The sequence below is a fragment of the Balaenoptera physalus genome (genome assembly GCF_965194825.1).
Source record: "Balaenoptera physalus genome assembly, chromosome: 10".
In the NCBI taxonomy this organism is placed as follows: domain Eukaryota; kingdom Metazoa; phylum Chordata; class Mammalia; order Artiodactyla; family Balaenopteridae; genus Balaenoptera; species Balaenoptera physalus.
This window is the reverse complement of record NC_138889.1, coordinates 6265859-6279820: the sequence shown is the minus strand read 5'-3', so window position 1 is coordinate 6279820 and position 13962 is coordinate 6265859. Positions and strand designations below refer to the sequence as shown.

The 13962-nt window shown below is 49.8% G+C and overlaps 1 protein-coding gene across 3 annotated transcripts in view; it reads left to right on the top strand.

The window, feature by feature from the left end:
* FLI1 (Fli-1 proto-oncogene, ETS transcription factor) overlaps positions 1 to 13962 on the top strand; it is a 122106-nt gene that overhangs the window by 53957 nt on the left and 54187 nt on the right. The window lies entirely within an intron of this gene.

Below are 13962 nucleotides of genomic sequence, written 5' to 3'. Positions count from 1 at the left end.
ATATGTGTACACACGTGTACAGGGAGAGTGGTGATCAGATGGTCTCTATCTGAAAGGTGTGTTCGGAAAGCTCTCGAGGGACCCACACAGGGTCTGAAAGAGTAAATCTGCGATCACAACAAATAACGGTATCTAAAGACGACATCTTTCCTACCTTTTCCCCTTGGCGCTCACGTTTGGTGTTTATAGAAGGACTGGCCCATTGGGAGTCCTGAAATTAAGCCAGAGAAATCCTTGAACGCTGTTGGGTTGTCAAAGACCAAGACCCCATGCATGTGGTCAACCTGATTTCCTGTCAGCCGGCCTGACCGTGGGCTCATCGTGCTTTTACCCCCTCCTCTTCCCCTAATCGTCCCAGTTAGTTTTCTGTGTGCTTAGAGGATGCATTTAAAAAAAAAATGTGCCTCTATTAAAAACAGTTAAGAGGATTTATCTGCTGGGAGGGAAGGGGAAACCCCTCTAAAACTGTAGTGGTCTCTTTGGATTATAAGAGTAAATATTTTAGATTAACTCTTTCTCAGTGAGCTCAGACCATCAAATGTTGACAGTTGGGACCTGGAGTGGATCCATGGCATAGGGTCCTCCCTCCAGAGGCTTAGGTGATCTGAGGCATCCTAATGGTCGGGTCACCGCTTAGAGCTGGGGTAGCGTGTGGTTTGGTTGCTGAGCTGAGGTTGGACCACGGCCTGGGAAGGATGGGGACAGCGTAGCCACAAAGGAGGGGAGAGAAGGTGCAGCGGCAAAGATCCTGTTTGCATGCAAATGTTGATGTTGTGGGAAGAAGGGTTCCCAGGCAGAGCTGGCACCCACAGCCCTGGGCTGCGCCCATCAGAGTTGCCGGTCTCCTAAGGGCTAAGCATTCCAGAAGCACCCGTGATGTGTCACGGGGCCAAGAGTGCGCAGGCTGAAGCTCTGGTTTAAAGCACAGTCACCACGCACTGGGACTTGGGCTCTGGGGCTGAGCAGCCTGCCAGGATGCAGGGAATCTTACTGTGGGGTCCTCCCACCGTGCTTCCAGATCGCTCAAGACCCAGGTGTTGTTTGAAGGCCCTGCAGTGAAAGCCACAACCTTTTTCTAAAGGGAGACGGTGTCCTTCCAAATCCCTTAGGAAGAAGCCTCCGGAGGTCGGGGTGCTGTGTCTAGGCCCCCTTCTCCCTGCTGTGTGCTCTTTAGATACGGGATGAGATGTTTCCGTGAGGTCCCAGCTGGCTATTTGTGACCAGGAAAGCCCCTGCCGTACATTTGTTGACAGGCGATAGAGTGTTAACACCCTCCCCTCCCCCATTCCTGCTTTCCTGCTCAGCTCACTGCTCTCCCCTCCTCTGAAATCCCCCTGCCTTGGCAGTTGCCTTCTGTCTACTTCACGCCCTGCCTCTTTCTCGGGAGGCACTGCTCAGCTGCTTTATCACTTTCGGTGATGCTACACCAGGGTATCTGGGAAAGCCATCGGCCGGGATGGTTGCATGAGCTCACGGTAGCGTTAAAAGGCAGCGCCTTACACTTTCCAGAGTTCTTTTGCAGACCTCGCTCCTCTTTAATTTGGTCCTCACAACATACCGTAATTCCTACCGTATTTAATTCAGGATCTTCCCCCATCTCCCTCTCCCACCATCACCTCCCCCGCCCTGGGCACGGTCGTGATTACACAGCAGACTTGGAGAGGCTGCTCACTTCTCAGGGGACCCTCTATTCACAAAATCACTTGCAGGCATTTACTTCACTACACAGACACAGCCAGATCAGCAGGAGGGAAAGTTTCTACAAATCTCCTAATTCCACTGCAATCAACAAATGCTATTAAAACTCTCTGATGTCATTTTCCACAGACACATTCTTGACTTTTTATCACAGTGTCTGGAGCAAGGCACATGTCCAACCAATACTCGTCAAATGAATGAATGCCTCAAAGAAGGAATGCTTTTTGTGACAAATACGTTTCACGATCCCATAATGAGACAGGACGTGTTCAAGAAATATCCAAAGTGACCGTCACACATTTTGAGTAGTACGTAGACCGGCCACCAAGCCCGAGTGTCTAGAGCCCGTGCTGGTTAATATGGCAATCCCTAGCAAATGTGGCTATTTCAATTTAAATTAACTAAAATTTTAAAATTCAGTTCCTCAGTCACACGGGCCACATTTCAAATGCTTGTAGCCACCAGGGCTAGTGCCCTGTGCATTGCACAGTGCAGACTGGAGAGCGTTTCCTCTCGAAGAAAGTTCTACTGGACAGGGCTGGTCGGAAGGACCAAATTCAAGAGTTCAGTTTCTTTCTATGTAAAAGGATCATAGGTTTATGTAAACAGTTTTTGTTTCTTAATTCTGAATTTATCACAAGACTGAGGTTGAAGAGTATACCTACCCTTGTTCCTCCTTTCCACAATCCCTAACACTTTTTAAAAGTCATTCAGGCTGGGAGACCTGAAACCTTTCTTGGTTCGGGATTAGAGAGAACAAGGTGACGACGGGTTCCAAGAAGCGCAGGGTTGGGAAGGTTGACATTGTTGGCTTTGGCCTTCTCGTGAAAATCACCAAGGCCTACAGAACGTGGGAGATGCCAACCGTGAAGAAACCCAAGCAGAAGTAGCAGCATGAGAATTGACGGTCATCGACAGTGGATCCTGAAGTAAAGGGAACCAAGCAGGGAAAGGAGCTGAGAGGCTTTCTGATGAGGCTTTGGACACCTCCTCACGGCTTTCCCACCTAGGAGAGCGGTTTCCCATTTCCCAAAAGTTTTTGGAACGTCAAGGATTAAGCCTTACTGCCATCATGACTCCTGTCCTTGGGACAGACAGACAGGCGTGGCTTCTACGCCGCAAGGCCGGTCCCTCCAGAAGCTTCCAAGAGTCGAACACTAAGTACCCTTTATAGAGAAAGTAACCAAATCAGTCCCAAGTCCCTAGGAACTGTCAGGGGGCTTCAGCTGGGTTTTCTGCTCAACCAGCTTTACTGAGAGTGACAAAGAAAATACCTCCATGTAATCCCACTGAGATGTTTTCATTGGAAGCCCTTGGCAGGACTTGTTCACAAAATATCTGCTTTTCCTATAGATGGATGCCGAGAGACAGGAGGCCCAGTGCCAGAATGCCTAGGCTTGGCGCTCAAGTCAAACGAGGATGAAGGCCAACCCAGTGGGTGACTGCTTTGAGGGTGGTTGCCAACCGAGAGACCAGCTGTGTTCCAGAGGCAGAGTCTGCGCTCCAAGAGGAGCGATGCCTGGCTTCTCGTGCGGAGACCAGGCCGTCCTCGGTTCCCCTTACCTCCTCCCTGGAGGGGAGGGCGAGGATGACAGGCAGTGGGCCCCTGGAGCTGAGGCACAGCGCGATCTCTGAGTGACCATAGACGGGGCAGCCCCATAGTGCATCAGCCAAACCAGGAGAATTTTGAGAGTCAAAGGAGGCATTATTAAGCATTTTCTGGCACAAAAGGCATCCGTTGGGACCGTCGCAGGCAAACGGGGCTATAGGATCGATCTACTGATGGATGATAGGACTGAAGCGCCGGCAGGGATCTTGCTCTCCCCTAGTTCAGTCTTCTGTGTTTTGGTAAAGAAATAGGCCGGGAGAAATGAAGTGCTTCTCCTATCTTAAAACCCGTGGATTAGAATACGAAGGTTAAGCTGAAGGAGAGCTTTACTGTGTGACAGGCATGAGTCAGCATACTAATGTCATCATCACTATTTTACCGAAAAGGAAACCGTGGCACAGAGAGATGGATTTGCCTAAAGTCACAGGACTAACAAGAGGTACCAGAAGCAACATCTCTAAGGGGCCAGCACTGTGCCGTTCAGAGCAAGGACACAGTGGGGAGCCCTTCGCCTCACCCCATCCTCACATTAACCCTTTGCAGTAGGTTCTGTCATTGTGCCCATTTTAGGGATGAGGAAACCAAGGTATTCGTAAGTGTTCATAACGTCTGTGGAAAACCACAAAGAAAATCCATCCATGCGGGATTTACTTTCTGGAGAGACAGAGCATCAACCTATGAAAAACTACAGTATCCAGAGGGAGTTAAATACAAATAAAAGCAACGTGACAAGGCAGTCTAGAATAAAGTGCTGAATCAGGGGTGAGATGGAAAGTACTACAGACTTCAGCAGAGTGAGAGGTTACTGCGGTGAGCTGTAGAGTGGCAAAACTTCCTGGAAGACGTGGTGGAACTCCAGGTGTTCTAGAAGGTCCCTTCCACCCACCTCAGACTCTACTTCCTCCAGGAGGCCAACCCCCAAGGCCGTCACTCACTGCCCTCCCATCCCCACACATAAGTCCCTGTATTTATGTCAACCTTCTACCCAGAAGAAGATTGAGCACCTGGGGGCTTATTTATCTTTGCATCCCCTGTACTGAATGCCTGACATGTAGAAGGTCCTCCATAAAGATTTGGTGAAAAGCTGAGATTTAATGAGGCAGAGGGGATGAGGAAGGGTCTATGCAGGGACGTCTGGATAGAGCAAAGGGAGAAGAAAGCTGGTGTCCAGATAGGTGTTTGCAGACACGCAAAGAGCAATCAGAAATCTGTATTATAGAGATGTCTACAGGCCAAGAGTGCTGGGGAGAAAGAGGTGGCGGGTCTTATATAACAAGAGGAGAAACTATTTAAAATAGGACATTAAGTCCATCAACAGAGGAACGGATGAAGAAGATGTGGTACATACGCAATGGAATATTACTCAGCCATAAAAAGGAATGAAATTGTGCCACTTGCAGAGACGTGGATGGACCTAGAGACTATCATACAAAGTGAAGTAACTCAGAGAAAAACAAGTATCGTATAGTATCACTTATATGTGGAATCTAGAAAAATGGTATAGATGAACTTATTTGCAAAGCAGAAGTAGAGACACAGATGTAGAGAACAAATGTGTGGATACCAAGGGGGGAAGGGGGCCGTGGGATGAATTGGGAGATTGGGATTGACATATACACACTACTATGTATTATATAAAATAGATAACTAATGAGAACCTACTGTATAGCACAGGGAACTCTACTCAGTGCTCTGTGGTGATCTAAATGGGAAGGAAATCCAAAAAAGAGGAGATATATGTATACGTATAGCTGATTCACTTTGCTGTACAGGAGAAACTGGCACAGCATTGTAAAGCAACTATACTCCAATAAAAATTAATTTAAAAAAACAGGACATTAAAATGCAAGAAAAGGAACAAGAAAGGGGAAAACGAACAGAAGGTACAAATGGAGTGGAGGAGCAGAGTACAGTAAACCCAGGAGGTGGGCAGAGACGGGGCCAGGCTGGCTGAGCCGGCCCAGAAGACGGACCTCTGTGGGCACCTCCTCTGGTCACGCCCATCCTTGTGCTGCTGCAGCAATCTGGTAACCATATGCCCTGGGGCCACAGAAGAACTAAACACCTTGGCTAGAATAGCTCATCCAGATGTGAAAGCTGGAAATCCTGCACACTCAGGGCTAGATGGGCCTGAGGTCACCCAGCGTGGCTCCTTGGGAATGAATCACGGAAAGGAAACAGCTATTAAGCACGGGGAAATGGATTCGGGATCCTCTTTGCCCAACGCCCTGGAGAAAGTGAAGTCAAACGGAGTCACTCGTGCTGGGCCCCGGGTGCCCATCAAGGTGAAGTGGACTCTCCCCTCTCCCTGGCCAGGGCCAGCAGGGCTCACAGATATGGACACCCTGCTTCTTGAGGCTAGTTTTGCTTTCGCTCTCCTGCCAGGATGCTCCCTGGGTGTAGCTGGAAGAATAGATCGAAGGGCCCCTACGTGCTTGTTTCCTCCCCGGCTTCCTGTGATTATGAGGGCACCCGTTGCCACGGAAACCATCACATGAGGAAATCGGCAGATAAGATCACAGCTTCTAGGAAAAGGACCTCAAGTGCTTGTTTGGGGGGGCGGGTGCGGAGTAGTCAGTAGCTTTGTGTTTAAATTTGAACAAGAAACGGTCACTGGGTGTGGTGGGTTAAAAAAATGGACAAGCCTGGGTGCAAGGCTTAATGTCTCGTGGCGAGAGTGAGCGGGAGGTCTGGCTGGCGGCAGAGGTGCTGGTGGGAGAGGGAGGCCCTCGGTGTTTCCCGTCATGCTCTGGGGTTCTTATCTGTCAAAAGAATTTGTTGCACACCTACTAGGTGCCAGGAACTGTGCAAGCTGCTGGATGCAGACAGTGACTAAGATTGACGTGGTCCCTCTCTTTGGGCTGCTTCTAGCAGCAAAACTGGTCTTTGAGAGAAAGGATGGGAAAGTTCCCAGGACCCGTGGTGTTGGAGAAGCACCCAAGGATACATGCCATCTACATTTCCTCCCTTCCCAGACGCTTGCAAAAGATGTCAGAAGGCGTCATCAGACTGGTAGACAAATGTCTGCTTCCCCCGGGGAAGCCCATCGTTTCAGACCTGAACTGCCTCCGCCCCCTTCTTCCCTTCGTCGTCACTCTCTTGTCACCACAGACCAGCCTGAGCTCGTCTTGGTCCAGCTAGCAGGCCAGAGCCATAAAGACCAAGCCCCAAGGGAAACTCTTAGAGCCCCCCACTCCCCAGTCTCAGGAACTGCATCCCATCTCCCTGGCTGTCCCATCAGCCCCGCGATGGGGGAAATTCAGACTCTGTGAGGAAGCACTGCAGCTTCTCCCCACCAGGATGCTTCTTCCAAGCTTTCAGCTCTCCGTGATCAGGGCAGGGCAACCATTCATCATCGTCAAAGAGCATTAAACGTTCAGTAGAAGACAGTTAAAATTTCCCAGGAACCAAGAGGTTAGGTAATTTGCCCAAAGTTGCACAGCCGATAAAGCCCCGCATTGACCCAGCTGGCAGCCTGTGCCTTTTATTGGAACGGATTTTACAATGGCACCCTATGGAGTGAAGAGAGCGGTGAAGTGGTTTGCTTCCTTTTTGCCCTTTGTCTTTGACCCCCCCCTGCAGCAGACATGCTCAGGGACCCTCTGGGGGACAAGGCCGCTCCCAGCCCATCCAGATCCTCAGCCATCCTCTCATGCCACCACCTCCGCAATCGGAAAAGCAGGGCAAGGAAAACGTTCTGATGTATAACCACTCATGTGGTGCCACGGGGGCACCAGGGCACCAACTCCTGGTCTGGGAGCGGAGTCCCGGAGGACCTGCGGTGTCAATCTTCGACCCTTTAGTTGCAGTCATCCCGGGGCAGAGAAGGGCAGGAGGGGGCTCAGAGCAGCAGCACTCAGCCACCAGTGAGGAAGCATCCTGTATTTTTAGTGACTGGTACGGCCACTGCTGTGCAACTAGGCAGAATACCGTCCCAGTGCAAGGGAAGAGCAGTGAAATCCACCGGGAACTACGGCTGGTCCGGTGTCCAGGACGGCCGCCTTGCCCGCCTGCTTCTCCCCATGGCATCTGGGGGTGTGTTTTGATGGTTGACAGTTCCCTCTTCATCATCACCCCTTTGCACCTGGCAGGGCTTTATTTAACCCTTCCAGCCAGTCAGAACTGGCAGGAGAATACGGGCTTGATTGCACAGAAGAGAACATCTATGCTTCCCAGCCACAGCGAGGCCTCACATCCCACCCTCTTGCCACCCTGCCCCTTGGGAACCTCGGGGTCCACCTCTGTGGTCAGGTCACTCCTTATTCTTAGAGAGGGGCTTGGTCCCCGGAGTGTCAAATGTAACAAGTTATACACAGCAGATCGTGGCTGGCCTTTTCACACTCCCCACTGTCATTGAGAAAAAGCAGCTTGAAGAGTGGTCAGCCCCATTGTAAAGAAACAGAAAGGACAACACACTGTAAAATGTTCCCTTCTTGGAGCTCAGACTAACCTCTATCTGCCTTCCTGTTAGTGTCTACATTCAGCACTTTTCTTCTTTTCAGCAGTAAAATCATTCTCTGTGGGAGGAGAATGTAACTTTGATCTTTAGAGATGCCCTTTAAATGTGGTTATGGTCAAAAAAGTGACTGTGAAAACTCAATGTCAACAGGCAAAGGTAAATACCCACGGGAGACGTGGAGAAGCGTCTAATGGGAGACGGTGATTAACAGGGACCTCCAGCTCTGGATTCTGTTACATGGCCATCTTTGTGGAACGCCAAGACCCTCTCCTCTGAACTCATTTAGGCTACTCCCTTAATTTATTAAACTCCATTAAATAAAGTACTTTCATCTGCAAAGGATTCCAATTCCATCTTCTAGGGACTTGGCTGGCTGCCTTTCTCTGGGCCGGCCACAGCAGAAGCCCCCTCCCCAGTTAGTGAAGATCTAAATGACAAGGAGTGAGGATGGAGGACGAGGGGGCAGGGCGGGGATGAGGTTAGCAATTTCAATAAGCTACTTTAGAAATCAGCCAAACACTCTGAGTTTCCAGGGCCAATTTGGCTGTGCGGCAGAGCCCAGGATAGTATTAGACAGAGTTAGCAAACTGGGAACAGTTTGGAGGGAAGAGTATAGGCTTTGCAGTCAAGCTACGGGTTGGAGAGTCACTAGTTCAGTTTTCTTTACAATAATATGGAGATCCTAACTCACATCCTAAAGGCTCAATGAGGTGATGGTTGCAAAAGTTCCTTGAAAGCTTCATGTTATCAAATTATCCTTGTTCTGTCTATTCTTTCTAATTTTAAAAAGTGGTCCCTGCTTGTCGGTTGTTTGTTTTCTCACTGTTGTTTGTCTGGGGTCATTCCCCTACATGGTTATCAGAGGAGTCAGGCCTTATGGCTGAGTCTGACCCTCCCTCACTGTGCGAACCTGGTGAGGTTAGGCTTTGGGCCTCAGCTTCCCCACGGCGTCTGTCCTGGTGCTGACTCCTGCCAGGCCCTGCCAGTAACCATAGTGAGAAGGATACTCACACAATCCTCCTCTGCCTCCTTTGGATATGGATCTCTTGTTGCTGATTAAAGTGATAGGAGATGCTCCAGTCGCTACATGAGAAATCACCCCCAAATCTAGTGGCAAAAAACAATTATTATGCTTATGAGTTCTGTCAACCTTCGCAGAAGGTCCCTCACTCCCAGGCCTGGAGGCTGAAGCTGGCTGGTGGCTGGTGGCCTCAGTTGCTCTGTGTGTGGACTTCTCCATGTAGTTTCTCTGCTCGGGCTGGTTTGGGCTTCCTCACAGGATGGTGGCTGGTTTCCAAGGGCTAGAGGCCCAAGAGAGAACGAGAAGCAGGTGGAAGTCGTAATGCGTCTATCGCCTGGCCTTGGAAGTCTTGCAAGGTCACTTCTGCCACCTTCCACTTGCTGAGGCGTCATAAAGTCTCCTCTGGGTTCAAGGGGAGGGAAATAGACGCAGCCTCTCAGTGGGGAGTGGCAGAGATTGGAAACACTGTTGTGGCTGATTTGGGGCAAAGGCAACCTTCCTGACTGAGCAGGGCACCTGCGCTGCTCTGCGCAGAAGAGCTTTCAGTTAAAGTTGGCTGACTGATCAATGTTTCCACCTTCTTCCTTGTCCAACTTTGCAGAACATTTACCTCCTTTTCCCTTTGGCACCTGCCCTCTGTGCGATGGAAATAACGGGCAAAATTTGGGCACAGGGCTGGCAATTAGAAGGGAGGGAGAGGCCAAAGGTTTGAGCAAACTCACAGGAGCCACCTCTCCTGACACTTCAGATGAGAATGTGCTGACCACCCCCCTAGCCACACACACACACACACACAGACACACACACACACACACACAGACACACACACACACACACACTGCTGCAGAGCCTGCTGGTTTCCCAAAACAGAGAAGACAGAGGACTTTGCCCCCTAGAATCCTGTCTGCATTTTGTATGCTCTCTGGCTGCCAGGAGAAGGGACTTCACGTCATTATGCAAAGAATGTAATAAAAAGCCACAGCTCGTGGGCTCCCTGCGGTGACCGGGGATTAGCTTTCCAGAGGCCTGGTCTGGGAGTCGTGGACCCACTGAGCAGGGGCAGAGGCAGGGAACTCAGTCTGGTCGCTCTTGACATCTTTTTCACTTGCTCCAGCAGAGTTCCTGAGCCACAGAAAGCTGTCCTTACAAGATTCGGGGCAGGACAGGGGAGAGGAGGGGAAGGAAACAACGTAGGGTCAGTTCTTCTCAGGCCCATCTTTTGGGTCATTCCCTGTGCTAGAAATAAATACTCAGCCTAATTGTAAGACTCAGGAAAGGGTTGGGGGAATTGTGTTGTTTCCTTCTCTGACTCCATTTGGCCCATCACCGTGGCTTCTGTGTGTCCCTCCTGCACGTGGACGACGGCAGACGTTTCTTCCATGCGCTCCTGCAGAGAATGGGGAGATCCTCACGGCACCCTCTCCAGCATTTTCCCTCTCTGCCTGCATCTCTGCTAAGGTCTTTAGAGATGCAGTTCTTGGCTCACCACTGATGTCAGCCAGGCCATCATGTGGCCATGCTCTGACCACATCCCCCATCACTCAACTGATGTGAGCGTGGAAAATATCCTTTGCTTAATCTAAGGGAAACAAATGGTGGAAGACACACCTGCTGGTATTTAAAAAAAAGGAAAAGAGGGGGGAAAAAAAGTATGTATGGCAAATTCCAAAATAAGGGAAGTTTATTTATTAGTGAATTCACAGTTATGCACGTGGCATTCTTCTGATATTTACCACATGCCTGATGTAGGAACAGCAGGATGAGTGGGCACTGGCCACCTCCTCCCCTCGTTTGCAGGATTATTTCAGTGCCTTATCTGTGCCTCCTAGAGGCCTGAATTCAGAAGCTAGAAAGAGAGAGAGGGCTGAAGCTGCAATGGAACAATCTGATGGTTTGCAAGGAGAAGGAGAAACATAGATTAGGAAGTAGGTTCTCTTTTCTAGAAGCCCATGGAATCTGCATTTCAAATCCAACTATTATCTTCAAACCCGCTCATTTTGAACCTTGGGCAACCTTGGTTACTTTTAAGTAACCAACACAGTTGAGAAGGAGGAATCTCTCAGGCTTTTTCTGTCTCCCCTCCCCCTGCCCCCATCTCCAACCCAAAGGGTCCCAAGGCATCTCTCAGCATTGTGCTTCTTTTAAAAAAACCCTTTTTTTTGTTTTTTTGTTTTAGTGTTTGCTGTGTCCTAAGAACTTTAGGCTCTTGATTTAGGGAGTTCACTTACCTCGTTTTATATTTATTCAAAATCTGCCAGATTAGGTACTGTTATTATCACCATTCTACAGATGAGGAAATGAAGTTTGTAAAGTATAAATAAATTGCACCAGGTGGTGCATTGATGAGTAACTGACGGAACTTGGACTAGAACGCAAATCTTTGTGACTCCAGAGATTGTGCTCTGTGTACATCTCAACAAACGTGAAGAGTCACCCTCAAAGAAGTTATAGTCTAACTGGGAGGTGGATGGTAATGGTTCAGTGCCCAGACAGCAGATCTGAATTTGAATCCCAGGTCACACTCACTTGCTACGTCACCTGAGCTAGTTAGTTCACTTCTCTGAATATCCATTTCCTTATCTGAAAAATCGAGGTGATAACAGTACATCCCTCGTAGAATTGCAGGGGGGATTAAATTAGATCGCTCAGGGAAACTTGATTTGCACTTCATAAATGCTATGATAATCGTCTGCTACTTCGATCTGTCTTCTATAATGGTAACAGGGATGTATTATAAGTGATGTGTTAAAGGCACCTTACACAAATTGGGTAAGAAGCACCAAGACTAGTGCCCATTGGCCGTGTACATCTGCTGGCTCCCTGGGCCAGCAGGGCATCCTGGGAAGGAAAGCTGGCACGGTTTGGTCAGCATTTCTACGGCCAGTATGACTATCCGCTTAGCTCGGAAATCAAGCTGCCATTCCAAGTAGTTGTCCTTGCCTGAGTGCTCTGGTAAGCGGGTCAAGTGGGATACTGATGTGCTGGGCCACTTCCCTGCTTGGAGTCAAGGGGCCCTGGGCCTCCCTCTGGGTCTAGGTCTCAGTGGCTGAGGGACCAGAGCATCCTAAGTGACAGGCCTTTCCTTCCCAGCACTCAGCAGAGCAAAGGGATGTGCTTCTCAGGATCCAGTTACTAAGCAAGTCAGGGCTGACTTCACAGGGACAGCGACAAGGGCCGAGAGAGAGGCCCCAGACTGAGCACCACACGGGATTAGGGCCACGCCCTCTGTCCTTCCCACTGAAGTCAATTTCCCTGCCATGTGCTCTACAGCAACCCGGACTCAGCAAGTCTTTAAAGGATCATTTGACTTCCTCTGAATGAAGGGATCAGTGTCAGGTCCAAAGTCAAAAGGAGAAGTGAAGGAACCCAGCCACCCTGAGAACAGTGTGTGAACTTCTATGCTGATGTTCTCTCTGTCTTCAGCCCATCATCCCGGAGGTAAACACTTAGCAACCATCCCTCAGTGTAAAGGTCTTGAACCCCAACTGTGTACTCAGTCCTATAAAGAGTTTTAAGTACAAGTAAGAGTTTCATGTTGAAACTTTTATAAGTTTTAAGAATTTAAGTAAAAGTAAACAGCTTCTAAGACATAGGGAAAATAACAAGAGCCACAAGCGTGTAACAAGCTACAGGCGTGTTGTTGATCCGTCTGCCAGCTCAACAACTTCTCAGCTGAGCAAAGCAGCTCCTTGGTGCCGAAGCCCCTATCAAATCAGCCCCAGGGACTTCCGGGACCCCGAGTGGGGACAAGATTCTGTCATACAGGTACGATGGCCATGCTCACCTCACACCGCGCTCCTGTCGGCCTCTTCCTGCTCCACGCCCGTCTTCCTGCAATGCGCCGCTGCCCCAAAAGCAGTTTGGAAAAGACTCGCCACTGCCCATTGGGAACATGCCGTGGGCTTGGTCTCGGGAGAACCCCAAAGCTCCAGCCTTGCACGGCAAAACGCCGTTGTTTCCTTTCGGAGCCAGTGTGAATCTTCTCCCCAGCTCTCACGCTCCACCAGGATCCCAAAGCAGCTTGTTCGGGGCCTGGTCTCCCCAAATCTACGATTCCCACTTAACGGTCCTCATCTCCCTCCCCTGCTCATGTTAGGTTTTCTGACCCAGTCCAGGAGGCCAGACAAGGAACCGTTCTCTTGCATCTTCTCTCTCCCCAGCTTCTCCCAGCCACCAATTCTTTTCTCCACCATGTGATGAAACTTTTTTAAAAAGCCTTTTCCCTAACAATGGCTGCAAACAGAAAAGCGTGTGTGTGTGTGTGTGTGTGTGTGTGTGTGTGTGTATGTTTACCCAAGCAGTAGTCTCATTTGGCCTTTCAAAGTTCAAATGAGTCACAGGGCATTATTATCAGGGAAGGTTTCATGGAGCAAGAAAGATTTCATTTACCTACAAAATGGGAAGAATCGGATGTGTGTCCGGAGCAGGGGGCAAGGAAAGGATGGTCCCAGCGCAAGGACTCACGAAGTCTAGGACACAGGCGGGCACTTGAAGGCCCATTTCGTGCAGCAGTGGGAACAGCGAGCCTGGGGCAGGACGTGCAGCCTGGACATCGTGAACGGGGGGGCGTGGATGGTGGGCCGCCGGGGCGAAGCTGAGCTCTTGGAAAACAGGCAGATGAGAATAGATGTGCGATGGCTGAAACCAAGGGCGCTCTCGGAGGGATCTGAGCCCGAGTTGTGGCCGATGACGGTATTTACAGCTTTCAAGGGAGCGGATCTGTCGGGGGAACGTGCAGGGTGGGCTGGGTGAGGGACTAGGTACTTGATCACGGAGGAAAGAGTCTGAACAAAACAGCGGAGGGAGCCGAGGACGGGACTGGACAGAAAGGGGAAGGAGAGGCGTTCTGGAGTAAACCAGCGTCCTCGCCTCCTGTGATGTGGCCCCTTGACTGGAGTTTCCTTTGATTGTGAACTGAAGGAAACTTTTTCCCAAAATGAGTTCAAACCTGTTTTGTACCATTTACCACACTGCACTTTGTTCTGTAAAGTATTTTTTCTCATCTACTTAAGAAGTCTCTCCTTGGTCAGCCTTCAGAAATCCCAGCTTGGTCTCATCTGGCCTCTGTTGCAACCTCTTTGCTGTGAACCCCGGTTTTGCCATCTGCTTGGTCCCTCTGACTTGACTACCCTGCTTCTCTGCTCCCTGACCTGCCATCTCTGGGGATAATGGTGG